The sequence below is a fragment of the Bos javanicus genome, chromosome 10 (genome assembly GCF_032452875.1).
Source record: "Bos javanicus breed banteng chromosome 10, ARS-OSU_banteng_1.0, whole genome shotgun sequence".
Lineage (NCBI taxonomy): Eukaryota > Metazoa > Chordata > Mammalia > Artiodactyla > Bovidae > Bos > Bos javanicus.
Window position 1 is genome coordinate 89431127 of NC_083877.1, and position 15300 is coordinate 89446426.

At 42.3% G+C, this 15300-nt stretch overlaps 1 protein-coding gene across 1 annotated transcript in view; it reads left to right on the plus strand.

Moving 5' to 3' along the window:
- The window catches only part of LOC133255253 (neurexin-3), an 887522-nt gene that overhangs the window by 481993 nt on the left and 390229 nt on the right, over nt 1-15300 (plus strand). The gene's annotated exons all lie outside the window — the stretch shown is intronic.

Below are 15300 nucleotides of genomic sequence, written 5' to 3' on the forward strand. Positions count from 1 at the left end.
GGTCCCAGAGAGTCAGACCTGCCTAAGAGACTAAACAACAGCATCAATGATTGGATACATTTGGGTAGATAATGCCAAATGTGAAAGGTGTGTAATCTGGTTATATTGGTAGGTCTGCTGTCCTGCCATAGAAACCAGCAGGAGATGAATAAAACTTAGCTAGCTTGAGAGAGTCATCAAAGAGGGTTCCTATCCAAACTGGCTACTCCTGATCTCAAGAGAAGGACTTTTATATAAAACCTGACTTTTTTTTTTATTGAAGTATAGTTGGTATATAGTATTACATCCATTATGGGCATACAGTCTAGTGATTTATAATTCTTAAAGGTTACGCTCCACTTAGTTATTGTAAAATATTGGCTGTGTTCCCTGTTCTGTATAATATATCCTTGTAGCTTATTTTATACATAATTGTTTGTATCCCTTACCCCTCACCCCAAAATTGTCCGTCTTTAGTTCCCTCTCCCCACTGGTAACCACTCGTTTGTCCTGTACATCTGTGAGTCAGCTTCTTTTTAAAAAAGATTTATTTATCATTTGGCTCCGCTGGGTCTTAGTTGGGATACTCAAATCTTTGATCTTCATTACCGCATGTGGTATGTCTAGCTGTGGTATGTGAGATCTGCTGCTGCTGCTGCTAAGTCGCTTCAGTCGTGTCCGACTCTGTGCGACCCCAGAGATGGCAGCCCACTAGGCTCCCCCGTCCCTGGGATTCTCCAGGCAAGAACACTGGAGTGGGTTGCCATTTCCTTCTCCAATGCATGAACGTGAAAAGTGAAAGTGAAGTCACTCAGTTGTGTCTGACTCTAGCGACCCCATGGACTGCAGCCCGCCAGGCTCCTCCGCCCATGGGATTTTCCAGGCAAGAGTACTGGAGTGGGGTGCCATCGCCTTCTCCGATGTGAGATCTAGTAGGGATCAAATCCAGGACCCTTACACTGGGAGTGCAGAATCTTAGCCACTGAACCACCAGGGAAGTTCCTATAGTCACTAATTTGTTGTATTTTTTAGATTATACGAATAAGCGATGCCTTACAATTTGTCCGATTTATTTTCCTTTAGCATAATGCCCTCTAAGTCCGTCCGTGTTGTTGCAGATGGGAAAATTTCATTCTTTTTTTTATGACTGAGCAATATTTATGTGTGTATATAAATATATGTGTGTGTGTGAATATATATACACACTTAGCAATGTAAGTATTTCTAAGTCCCTTCAATCATGTCTGACTCTGTGCGACCCCATGGACTAGCCCACCAGGTTCCTCTGTCCATGGGATTCTCCAGACAAGAACACTGGAGTGGGTTGCGTTTCCTTCTCCATATTTGTGTGTGTGCATATGTATGCACACACACACAGCATTCCATATTTTGGCAGTTGTAAATAATGCTGCTATGAACTTTCGGGTTCATGTATCTTTTTGTATTAGTGTTTTTAGGTTTTTTGGGTATGTATGCAGGAGAGGAATCACGGAGTCATGGTAGTTCTGTTTTTAATTTTTTGAGAAACTGCCATACTGTACAAAACCTAACTCTTGTTGCAGTAGAGGAAGCGATGAGACTGAAGTTAGCCCCAAGTCTACCTTCATTCTAAATGCCTTTCTTGTGAGTTATTGTTATTCTACTTGGATAGCCTTGAGTCTGTGAACCTCAGTCCCGCCTTTGAAAACTGCAAATAATAGTACCTGAATAGATTATTGTGAAGATTGTATTAAATGTCATGTGCATAACAGTTAAACCAGAGCTAAAGCCCCTGAAACACAGTAAGCTTCAAAAATGGTAGTTGTCTTCATCATTATCATTATCACCATCACATTCAACTCAGGGCCTATGGACATCTTCTTGTATTTATGCAGTGATAATGCCTACTCTCTAAGGCATCGTAGGATTGTAAAAACAATATTTGCAAAGGGACTTTCACTATTCCAGGTACATCGTAGAGGAGCAGTTGAGTTATAGGTTCTTTCCTTCTCCTGTCTTTGATGCCATCATGCTTTTCTATTTCATTTGACAGTGGGGCACTACTGCTCTTTTGTAAAGTGGTCCAGTGTCATTGCGGAGAAGGCGGTGCCACCCCACTCCAGTATTCTTGCCTGGAAAATCCCATGGACGGAGGAGCCTGGTAGGCTGCAGTCCATGGGGTCGCTAAGAGTCGGACACGACCGAGCGACTTCACTTTCACTTTTCACGTTCATGCACTGGAGAAGGCAATGGCAACCCACTCCAGTGTTCTTGCCTGGGGAATCCCAGGGACGGGGGAGCCTGGTAGGCTGCCGTCTCTGGGGTCACACAGAGTTGGACACGACTGAAGTGACTTAGCAGTAGCAGCAGCCAGTGTCATTGAGGAGTGGTCCAGAGGCCCCCATTGCTCGGGAACCCATGGTTAATTACGAATCTGTGGACTGCAGGATATTTTGATGGTAATTTAAATTGTGATAATGACGTTCTGCTGTCTGCCTTAGTCCCGTGTTGATTTTAGTTGATGTAGTCCATCTGTCATGAGAGGATCACTCCTGAAGAGAGAGAAGACCACATATCTGGTCCTTTAAATCACAGAATGAGATTCAATCAGCTTCCTCTCAGCCTTCAATTGCCACCATATCCAGATTCATCTTTGCTGATAGCTGTGTATGGGTGTCACCATGTCTGGCAGGAATGAGCCAGCGGTTCTACTTGTTTTTTTGTGGTTTTTTTGAGTCTTGGATGGTGTTTCTGTATGTCTTAAGTTTCCTCACTTTCCATTGTTCTGATTCATTCACTGAAAAATTGTGGTCAGAAGCCTTGATCAACTGGGGATAGTATGCAGATATGTCTGGGATAGCCTGTGTAGCCTCGTCATATCATAGTTGGATATCTACATCATTCCTGATTGTATCACAACCCATGGACAAAAGATGCCATTGACAAATCTTACCCATTAATTAATGTCTGAAGAGGATTACCATTTTGGTTTTATTGACATCATGTTTTTTAGTCACTAAGTCATGTCTGACTCTTTGAGGACCCATGGGTTATAGCCCGCCAGGCTCCTCTGTCTGCGGGGTTTGCCAGGCAAGAATACTGGGGTGGGTTGCCATTTCCATCTCTTGGGGATCTTCCCATCCCAGGGATCAAACCTGCATCTCCTACATTGCAGACAGATTGTTTACTGCTGAGCCACCTGGGAAGGCCTTTTATCCACATCATGGGAACTGTAAATATCCATCATAAATGGCTACACAAGAAAACTAACCCAATTCGAGCATCTCTTTCAGAGTCTTATAATCTCAATTTTGTGTGCCCTTTCTAATAACAAGTCAAATAATTTTTCCCTCTCTGGGAAACTTGAGCACACTTCTGACTGTACCCTCCAGAGTCAGAGTCCAGCTGTTTGGCCCTGGAGCTTCAGTGAGCTTGCTGAAGTGATACAGCATCTGTAAATGGTTTATGAATAATCTGACTTAGAAGGAGGGTTGCCATTTTAGATTCAGCGCATCAGAAGGGGATTTCCTTTTTATGCTTTCATAATTAAGGGCTTTTTTTTTAGCTTTTATGTATTTGCAGTGTTTCAAATTTAGGGAATTCTTACAATTTTCTCTATCATTCTAATGATCTGTATTCATATCCCAGGGTATGTGGTTAATACATCTAAATGTTGAAAATCTACCCTTGTTGAACAGATAGAGGTTACTATAAAAGCTGCAGAAGGATGCTTTACCAAATTAGATAATGTATGTGAAAGTGGCTTGGAATATGTGACAGAATGTGCAAGTGTGTGTGTGCACACGTGTGCATGTGCACGCACACACATGCACATGGATTTAAATTAATTGTTCATGTCCCACAGGAATACTGTTGACAGAGGCCTTTGCAAAATATACCCAACCCTCAGCAGGAGACAGCATGATCTAAAGGAAAGCATACAGTGCTTAGAGGTTGACCTTGGCGTGTATTTTGAATCTGCTTTGTACTAGCTATAGTGTTGCACATGTATTTCACCCCTTGTGAATCTCAGTTTTATCATCTGTGAAATGGGGCTAATCAAACTTTATTTCATAGGGCTTCTATGAGAGTTAGATAAGAAACATACCAAGTATTCCAATGAAAAGGCTCTCCTTCCAGATGACATATGAACACACAGAAATGTTATTTCTGTTAGTAATACTTTGGTTCTGGTGGTTAGTGTTTTGAATTCTTGTAGCTCCAATCACCAAAAAAGTCTTGGTCAATTCTTGTCAGATACTATGTGTAGTGTTAGTTTATTTAGACTCTCTCTGTGTTAAAGCCTGGACCATAATACAAATTCAATAAATATTAATACCTGTCCTTTTTACACGATGGCAAAAAAAAATTATACCTGTTAAAAAAGCTCTACTAATAATCTGAGGTGAAGAAATGATGCAAATGAAATAAGCACTTTATTTGAGTTCTATTTAGTTCAATTTATAATTGAATTTGCAGTCACTGAAGATTTTCTCCTTTATTTAGGTTTCCTGAATTAAGTAGCTGATTTGTAAGTCTGCCTGCATTTTAGAGAACTTTCCCTCTCCACCTCCTTTCAGCATACCCCATCCTCATCCACCTTCAGGTTCACTAAAAACTAAACCCTTTTGTTCAGTTACACTGGACCCTGAGCATCATCTGTCCCTTCCTGAGAGTCCTGGCATGGGACAGTTTTCATTTTTGTCAGGATCAGACCCCATCCCTACTGGCACCGTTATTTCTACAGGAGGAAAAGGAAATGCACACTTCATCATAAAAGAAGATACAGCCCGTGTCTCCATGATTTGCACCTCTCCATTGGCATATTTCCGCAGTTTGTGTCTCTGAACAGGGTTTTAATCACCTTGGCGTGAGTGCTCAGCACTGAAAGCTTTAAGGGTACTGCAGAAATGGTAGATTAGCCACATTTAACAAAATAGAAAGTTTTCATTGTGCCATAAAAAGCCTTATTGATCTTGTGCAGGCATTGACTCCAGGGCCTTTTAACCAGCCATTCTGTCTAGACTTGCAGGCTAGCGCCCCCAGTGCTAACAAAGGAGGGCTGGGCTGCCTGCTGCCCTGGAAGGCCAAAGGGGTGGGTAAGGATTCAGGTTTCTCAGTGGGGATTTTCTTAAAGAACTAGAGTGATTTTATTCTGTCGTTGGGAGGCCTGTGCAGAGACTTGTCCCCCAGACCCCAGCCGGCTTTCTCTACCCCCAGCATTGGCTGCGGGGCCATCACATGGCAGTAAACACAGGTGTCTTCTTCTCCCCTCACTTCCATCAGTTTTTCCCCTCTTTCCTCCTAAGAAGCCAGGCTGAACCCTGGGATGTTGGGGCACTTTGCAGTGGGTCTTCAGGAGTGGGCAAGGCAGGAGAAGAACCGGTTACTTTAGCATTGCTGTGATCAGTTCAACTTCATTTCAATTCAGTCTTCATTTAACACATTTTGGGGTACATGGGAGATTTTGAAAAGCTATGAATATCTGCCACTCAGAAAGATACTGTGGAGGAGTTGACATCTACCTGTAAATAGCCAAAGGATTGTTCAAGATTTATCTGGTGATTTAGGTATTTTATCAGAATCATCTGCAGGGATTTAACTTTTAAAAAATGAATGCTTATATTTCAAACATAAAAGAGAACAGACCCTGTAGTAGAGGATATTATAAACATTGGCTTAGTTATCGCCCATATGGAACAAATCTTAATGTTTTGCCATTTTTGCTTTATGCCCTTTCATAAAGACAATCCTGTTGAATATCTCCCTGTTTCCCTTTCTTCTCTCCCTCCCCAGAAATAAACGCTATGTGAAATTGATGGGTAGATTTTTCCTATTTTTGTTGCATATGAATAGTGCTGTAATATATAATGATTAGTGATTATTATGTGTGTGTATGTGTGCATAAATCAGTGGAAGTAAACATTTATTGGCTACACACAGTTTATACTCATTATTTTCTGTTTATCCTGGGCTGAATGAAGGAAATATTTGGTAAAAGTCTTTAATACCTTGTATTGATTAATTCTTCCCTGTTGATCACCCAAATGAAGCTTGGCAGTCTCTCAGTATCCTGGAGTCATTTTGGACTAGGAACCATTTGAGCTCCTGAAATGTCTGTAGGAAATTTCACATAACACCAAATCATCTTGGTTTTTTGGGGGTTTATTTATTTTTTTTGATATTTAAAGGTGGAAAAATTCACCAAGATGATTTAGATGTAGACTTATTAAGGAAATAGATTAGATCATCTTCCAAGGTTTCTTCTGATGCTACAGTGATGATTTATTATGGAGGACTTTTTACTTGTTTTCATCTTGAATGAAAAGAGAAATTTTACAAAAGTATTTTAAAATTCCATGTGAACTTAAAAACCCACGTATTGCTTCTACATATCTTAATGTCTGTTTGAATTTTCCCAAATTCTGTGAACTTCTGTGACATTTATATTCCTTCCTGAACATTATGTGTGAATACAGTGAGTATTTAATTTACTTAGCAATTAGGGTTAGTACCACTGTTTAAAAAAAGTCATTTTAGATGATCTGCTTCTTGTTCTAGGATAATTCTGGATGCATTTCATTGTTATTAATTTTGTTTTTATCAAAATTACAGTCTTCCATCCTCTTCTCTCCTCCTCTGTGTCCCTAGTAATTTTCTTTGTCCTCATCAACTCTGTAGAATATAGTCTCACAATGAGATGTTAGGTACTCTGTACAATTGCGTTAGTTGTTGTGGAACTTTGATAAAAGATGCTAGTTTAAAAAAAAATAAACATGAAGATTATTCTTCGAGGGCTGGGCCAAGGGTGAATGCTTACGTAGGTCTGTGGGTGTGTGTACTTTCTGTATTTTTTTATTCAAAAACATCAAAACTCAATCTAAAATTTGTCTTCAAGTTTGTGACCCTGGTTAAATTTTTACCATTCTATTCACCCATATCCTCGGTGTAAGTTCAAGAAATGCATCTGAATAACACAGTGGCACAGAGCTGGCTTTAGTATTATTGATATAATCATCGTATTTACTCATCACTGCCCTGATACAGTTCCAGGGATGTCTGTTATCTTCGAAATCGGACTGTGAAAGCAGTCCAGGTGCTGGTTATCTGAGGTTGACAACCGGCAACCATAGTGTCCTGAATTAATTGAGGAACAGACACAAGAGGGATGCTGGCAGTCAGGTCAAGGATCCAGACATCAGTTCCAGTGCTGGAAGAGCTGGGTTAGAGAATGTGGCTTTGATCTGCAGTCCTACTGGGCCTCCTGGTAATTTTCCCCCTGAATTAAACTCAATCGTTCAGCCATAGGTTGAAGACTTAGAAAACCCCAGGCGTTCTCATGTAGGGGCAGAGTCTACCTTGATGGATTTCACTGCGTGGGGGAGCCTAGAGGAGAATGCATAATTATCTTAGGAGGGGCAGAGCTGAAGGAGAGAGAGAGAAGTCATATGGAAATAGTGACCACCAAATTAAGAAATATGGATCTATGGGCTTCAGATCGAGCAGACGATTGACTTCTCTCCCTGGAGGATTTGAATGGGTAAAGGAGAGAAGGTCCATGTGTCATTCCAAATGACTGCCTTCTGGAGAGTCCCTTCTGAAGGCATGGGACAGGAAAATGGAGTTCCCTCTATAAGAGAGAGTGTGTTGTTGTGTTCAATGATGGTCTGACCCACAATTAAAATGATAAGCCGGTAGTGAAAGAAGTGTAGATACAGTTTAACTCATGTAGATCTAGTGGTTATGGGAAATATAAGGCACAACATATCACATAAATTATTATCAGTGGGCGGCCAGCAGGGAGATGCAACACAATTGCTTCAGGCCAGGGCCCCTCAGTCATCTCATTCTCTCTTGGCGGCGTCTCCAGGATTCCTCTTTACCTCTCTAGGCCTTAGTCCATCCACTGGACCTGTTGATGCAATGCACTCACGAGCTGAAGCTCTCCTCTGCAGGTTCTCCATCCCCGTGCCCCAGGAATATGACTCATAAGGCTCCTGCCTGCAGCTTGAGCCTCATGCACCTGCTACTCTACCCACACTGAATTTCTCACCATCCCCTGGGCACCCCATGCTTTTCTAATGATCCTACCAGTGAATGCATTGTTTCTTTTAAGTAGAACGTCATCCCTTCTTTTGTATGGTGAACTCTTACTCATACGTCAAGACCCGTATCACCTCTTAAACGTTTACGACACTTGTAATCACTTTTTTATATGTGCATTATCAACAACAACAGTGATAGCTAATGTATCTAGTGTGGGACCTGGGCCAGGAACTTTATCTGATTCATGTCTCGCAGTGAATCTGTGAAATATGTACTGTGGTTTTTCTCATTCTGTAGACTAGGAAAGTAGGAATTAGAGAAGTTAAGTAGTAAGCTGAGGTTCCACAGAGTTAGGTAAATTCCAGGGTTGGCTATAAAACCCAGGTCTGTCCATTTCAAAGCCTTATTTTTAAATTCCATGTTATCAAGTCAACGGTTCCCCTGCACTGTGAGCTACAGGAGGGTGCCCTGAGTAATGGGAGTCCATGGCAGGTCTGGCATTCTAGTTTCTTCAGCTTTATAATTTCTCTTCTTCAGTAAAATGGAGGTGAATTATTCCTACTCACATGGTACCTCACCTGATGCATAATAGGTACCTGGAAATACTTATTCCTTGAATGAATAAACAGAAATTTAACTTTTATTATAATACAATTGAGAGCCATGCGGTCTTCAGGATGCTGTTAGCTTTCTAGTGATTTCAGTACAGCGTGATTTTCTAGGCCATTCTTTTGGGAAGAAGATTTCTGCTTTTCCCTCATTTTTTGCAGATATGGTCCTCTCATAGCCCAACCGCTAACTTGGGTGTCTACACATAGCTTGTAAGAAGCCCTTAGGGGTGGAAGTTGTTCTGTATGTTGGATGCTTAGCAGGTTGCATGGAAAACAGAATTGTGTGTGAACAGACTCACACCCATCCACCTTAACTTATTCCTTTGCCAGCAAATGACTCAGACGGGCGTTTTCCCTCAGGGTGACTTTCAGATGGAGTGGAGATGCAGCCCCTATAGTAACGAGTAGAACGGTTGTGGAATCGTGGCCTTCTCAAGAAGTTTATTTCTGCTTTCTGTAACCCCCTGACTTGGGCTCGTGCGTCTCCCATCCTCCTCAGGGCTTCTTCCCTTGGGTAGAATTGGGTGATGTGTTAGTTTCCAAAATAAGACCCTGAAACCTCTCATTGCAACTGCACCCATGGAGGAAGGACAAAACCCTGCTGAATCTGTGGATCAGAGGAACAGAGTCAGCATGTCAGCCTCAGGACCACCTCCCTTTGTCTGCCAGGGAGGGCAGCAGTAGCTCATATTGTGTTCTGTGGCTCATTAGCTCCAGGGTGGGCCAGGCCAGGATTGCCAGCTGGGGTTATCTTTGCATCAGTGCAGAATAAAGTACCATGCTGCTGCGGAGGCCTATTGGAGAATGAAGAATTCAAAGATGAGAGTAGTGTTTTGTTTTTTTTTTGGAAAAACATTTTATTTTGGGGTACAACTGATAAATAATGTTGCAATAGTTTCAGCTGAACAGCAAAGGGACTCAGACATACATATATCTGTATCCATTCTTCCCCCCAAACTCCCCTCCTGCCATCCAGGCTACCACATACCACTGAGCAGAGTTCCATGGCCGTACAGTAGGACCTTGTTGGGTATCCATATTAAAATAAAGCAGTGTGTACCTGTCCATCCCAAACTCCCTGACTATCCATTTTCCCCATCCTTCCCCCACCCCCAAGCAATCATTTTGAGTCTGTTTAGTAAGTTCCTTTGTATAATTTCATTTTACATTCCACATATAAGGGATGCCATACAATATTTCTTCTCCTCCATCTGACTTATTTCACTCAGTATGACACTCTCTAGGTCCACCCGTGTTTCTGCAAATGACATTATTTTATTCTTTTTTAATAGCTGCATAATATTCCATTGCATATATATGTACCACATCTTCACCTATTCCTCTGTCAGTGGACACCTGGGTTGCATCCTTGTCTTGACTATTGTAAACAGTGCTTCAGTGAACACTGAAAAGTGACAGTCAAGTCATTCAGTTGTGTCCAACTCTTTGGGACCCCATGGACTGTAGCCCTGCCAGGCTCCTCTGTCTGTGGGATTTTCCAGGCAAGAATACTGGAGTGGGTTGCCATTTCCTTCTCCAGGGGATCTTCCTGACCCAGGGATTGAACCCTGGTCTCCTGCACTGCAGGCAGATGCTTTACCCTCTGAGCCACCAGAGAAGCCCTTCCTGGTGAACACTAGGGTGTGGTAAAAGGGGAGAACAGTTTTGCCTGTGTCTCTGGAATCTGTCCTCAGAAAGCTGGCTCCTGCTTCCTTTTCTGGAACTAGCAGGTGTTCTGCTCAGGCCCAGTAGTTACAGCCGCCCCACAGGGGTTGGCATTCTAACAGGCTCTCCTAAGTGGTATCTAAACATTCCATTTCTAAGGCTCTTTCTCTGATGAGGGTGAAGAGTGTGATCTCGGTCTGGCTTTTTCCAACCTGCTCCTACAGGGGACTTTGAGTTAAGCTGGCCCCGTTCCCGGATCCCCTGCTTGGGCTCCTGCCGCCTGAGTGGGTGCTCACCTGTCATTCATTGTCAGTGGTTTTTCCTTTTGACAGAAGGGACTTCATGCAGTTTCAAGACATCAGATACAGGGTCAGGCACCTTCTCCTCTGGGAATTTGAATTCCTGGCAAGGGTGGTGGTGGGCTATGTGGCAAAAGTGATGGAATGAGAATCGGAGTTCTGAGGTTTGGGAACTGCTCTAAATGCTTCCAAGGGCCTTGGATAACCTATGGAAACCGTGTGTCCCTCTTCCTTGCGTTGGTGTAATCATAGCCAAGCAACCTCACAGACTGTGGAAGGAATACAAAGGATGATTAAGAAAGTATTTGGAAATATGTAATATTTTTAAAAATGGTGACTAGAATCCCCCTTTACCCATTCCTGGGTTTCCCTGGTGGCTCAGTTAATAAATAATCCACCTGCAATGCAGGAGACCTGAGTTTGATCCCTGGATCAGGAAGATCCCCTGGATAAGGGAACGGCACCCCACTCCAGCACTCTTGCCTGGAGAGTTCCATGGACACAGGAGCCTGGTGGGCTACAGTCCATGGGCTCGCAAAGAATCGAACACGGCTGAGCGACAAACTTTCAGTTTTCACTTTCCCCATTCCTGACCCGTTCTCACCTGAGCCCTTTCTTGCCTAGTGCTGTGTCCTTGTCCTCAAATTTTAACCTCTGGCCCTTGGCTTTCCATGGCTGCATTTGGATCTAAAGTAGCCAAACTTTGGCTTCTTCCTATGGTCTCCAGGTTTTTAGAATCTCTGTTTCTCAAGTCCTTAGGCTGTCTCTTCTAGGAACTTTTGCTTCCGTTCTTATCCAGTGAAATGCAAACCCCACTAGGCTGTATCAACATTTGGGTTGAAGCAGTTTCAGGCACCCCCTGGAAGAGTAGTTCAAATGTGTTTTCTTATTTTCACTGGGCCCTCTGCCTTCAGCTCTCATTTCTTTCCAGTTCACTCTCAACCCAACAGAAGCTGGATTGCATAATCTTATATTTAAAAAATGCTAATCAGACCTTCCATCCTCTCAGTAAAGTTAGGCATTGGTTCCTCCCGACCTTTAGAATAAAGTTCCTATTTCTTAATCTCACAGCCTAAGACATCAAGCTATCAGTAACCACAGGCCCAATTCAACAGAGATATGTATTTCTTTATACTTCTTAAGTTCCACAGTAAAAAAAAAAAAAAAGACTATTTTAATCTATTTTGGAATTTCTCAGAGAAATAGTTATTGATATATAAGTCAGTAGTTGGATTTTTTTGGGGGGGAGAGAGAGGAAAACAGAGCTGAGTAAATGCCTATTAATGCTGTGTATAGATCAGTCCTTGGATTAATAAGTCATTTGAAAGATCAGTGCTTTATATGTCTATATGAACTGATTCAAAACCTCGAGTTATACTTATCTTGATTGCATCTAGTGTTTAATCAATTGGACACTTTCAAGTAATGGGCAAACGATTTGTTGTCATACAGGGTTGAGCTCTGCTTTTCACGCAGTGAGAGTCACATTTTTATTTTAACACTTATGCAATTGATTGTCAACTTTGGAGTGATATAATCTAAATGAATCTACACAGTCCATTAGCCATTTCAGCACCTGCCCTCTTGCCAAGCTGTAGCTTTACGCTAAGCCGTTGTATGCCGTGTTACATTATCCCTGCATTCATTTTCTCTACCTATTTAGCCTAAATACGTACAAGGTGACTGCATTGTCTCTTCAGCCTCCTCCTCGGTGTAGACACTCGCTATAGAAAGCAGATTTGGGGGCGGTATTAAATCTTTCTAATGGCGAGTTTGGAGAATTGAACTGGCTTAGGAACGTGTTTGTCAGTATTTGGCTTTGCAACCTTTAGTTATATTCACTATCAACTTAGTATGGTTTTCAAGGTGATAAGAAAGTGCTTGAGCTTTAGCCACTGGAAGGAAATTTAGACAGTTCAGGCTCCTAGGAGAAAAATGTCAGTGGTGAAAGTATACAAAGGAACAATTTCTTCCAGGTCCTCAGGCTTTCTCCTGGCAAGCCCCTTGTTTTCTCTTTTAAAGACTGGGTCATGCACTGCCTATGCCTCTCCTTCCTGTGACGATAAAGGGGAAAGGAGCCTATGAATTAAAAATGATATGATTTTGCTTATCTAGAGTATGATTCAGGGAGTAGCTTTCAGTGGTCTACTCTTCACTGACACGTGAAGGAGATACACGACATCTGGGGTGACACTGCCTTCTCCAGCCCAGAGAAAGGGTTAAACTGGGGAAATTCATCATTGAATGAAGAGAGTTAGAGGGTTGTGAACGGTTGCAGCAGTTTTCATTGTTGTTGTTTAGTAGCTAAGTCCTGTCCAACTCTTTCTGGCCCCTCATGGTCTCTAGCCCACCAGGCTCCTCTGTCCATGGGATTTCCCAAGCAAGAACACCGGAGTGAGTTGCCATTTCCTTCTCCAGGGGATCTTCCTGACCCAGGGATTGAACGCACCTCTCTTACTTGGCAGGTTCTTTACCACTGAGCAGATATTTGCGAAGTAATATACTCTCAAGGATGCATAAAATCTTCATTGATGAATTTGCATGGGTATTAGCATAAATATGTGTGTGGTTTGCATAGTTTTTTCTCTCATTGGTTTTATTTCTGATTTATTTACTGTGATGGCCTCTTAATGATGTCATTTTTCTCCTGTGGCCTTCTACATAAAATCAGCTCTTTAGTTTTAAATACACTGATTCCAGGAGGAAAAGAGAAATATTTCTTTTGGTGAGGAAGTGTGATTTACATGGGGGTAGGAGGAATAGGCCTCTGGCTTAGTTTATTCAAAATTTGGGATGGTTTGTAAATCAACACATGGCTCAGTGGAACCATTCCTTCCCTTTAAGCAGCAAAATAAGGGCAGGTGGTATATCCAGAATGAAGGGTGAAAGGAAACTGGTATTTGGAGAAAAGTTTAGAGGCAGCAGAAGCCCAGAGTAGGACAAACTGTCTCGTCTTGGGCAACTCACTTATTCCTGGTCATCAGTTTCTACCTTAATGAAAAAAGAATGTTTTAAGTCAGGCAATCTCTAAAATCCTTTATAGCTCTAAAATTTATTATTTTGACAGACTCCTTGGTCTAATTATGTGAAAAATATTAAGCGCCACATAGTATATTAAATAATATCCTGGGGCCTTGCTGTTCTGTGTCAGGCCTTTCCCCTTTGAAGGGTACTCGATGATTAATTGAAGCTTCTCTTTAGAAGCCCTCCTTTCCTTGCTCGTCTGTCTCGGTTCACTGGGCACACAAGGTGTAACTAAAATGTTTATGGAAGACACCCACTACTACACCATGTTGGGCGCCAAGGACAGGCATAGTAGCTGGTTGTACGCACATCCATGTTGTTAGGAAGAGAGCTTAGTGGTGATAACTGCATTGGGTTTGCCATCTTCTGCTGTAAATCAGGGTCACCTCCGGTCTACTGTACAAAAGAGCTTGTCCAGTTGAATTCTGACAAAACTATTTCTGCAGAAATGGGAAGAGAGCTAATTAAAGTAGGGCACTAGGGGATTGGATGGATGGACCTGTTTCAAAGATGTAGTGCCAAATATCTACTCTGAATTTGGGGGGACTAATTTTGGTAAAATACATCTGGCATGGTACGTGCTGAGGAGTACTCACTACTTACCTGTGTAAGCAACACCGTGGTCACTTAGAGGGGGACGAGTCCCTTTTGCTTATAGCAGTGTGTATGCAAACAGACATGTGCGGGTGTATACATGTCTCTGAGGCCCTCTGGAAGATACAGGACATACTTTATCTCTTTTTTCATTCTTTGGACTGTGATGTTGAGGTTTACGTTTTAATGATGTGGTGATGCTATGATGAACTTAATACTATATATTGGGTGGTCATCTCTTCACATTATGAGAGTGATGATTATCTCATGATAAGAAAATATTTATTTGATTTTCCTTAAGGAGCTTACCAAAGGCTATGATGGTTGATAAGGATTTGAGTTAAGGTGGATTGGCTTTGGTTAGGTCTAGGAGGAAAAATAGAATTTCCTCAACTTTATTTTGTAGCCCCACCCCACCCCACCCCTCTTTAAAGGGAAACTGCATCTCTAAATTGTTTTATCACTCATTTCCTTTTATCGAGAGGTACTTTTGACCAACCCTGATACGAAGTTGTTGTATAGTGGCTAAGTCATATCCCACACTTTGCGAGTCCATGAACTGTAGCCTACCAGGGTCCTCTGTCCATGGGATTTCCCAGGCAAGAATCCTGAAGCAGGTGGCCATTACCTTCTCCAGGGGATCTTCCCCACCCAGAGATCGAACTCTAGTCTCTTGCCTTGGTAGGCAGATGCTTTACCACTGGGCCACCAGGCAAGCCATCTACTCTAAGTGGGGTTGCCTGACAAGAGGACAGATGGGAGTGTGCATGCAGAGTGTCTAAGTTATAAATCAACAAATAATTAAGTCAAATACTTTCTATCTTCTTGCCTTAAAAATAGATCGTCTAAACTACTCGGTTAAGTCAGGTTCTCATGTAGCATTTCCAGATTCCTGGGAGTTCTGCTTTGGGGAATATCAGCATAGGCAGAGCTAGCCCCTCTGGTTGGCTCTGTGGCCTTTATCCCTCCTCAACTCCATCGCTTATCACGGGGTCTGGTACAAATGCACATGGGTTCCTCCACCCACATGGCCAAGGTCTGTGTAGACCTGTACAAATAGTCCCCAGGGCTAGTCCACTGACAAGCATGATTTGCCTTCAGAA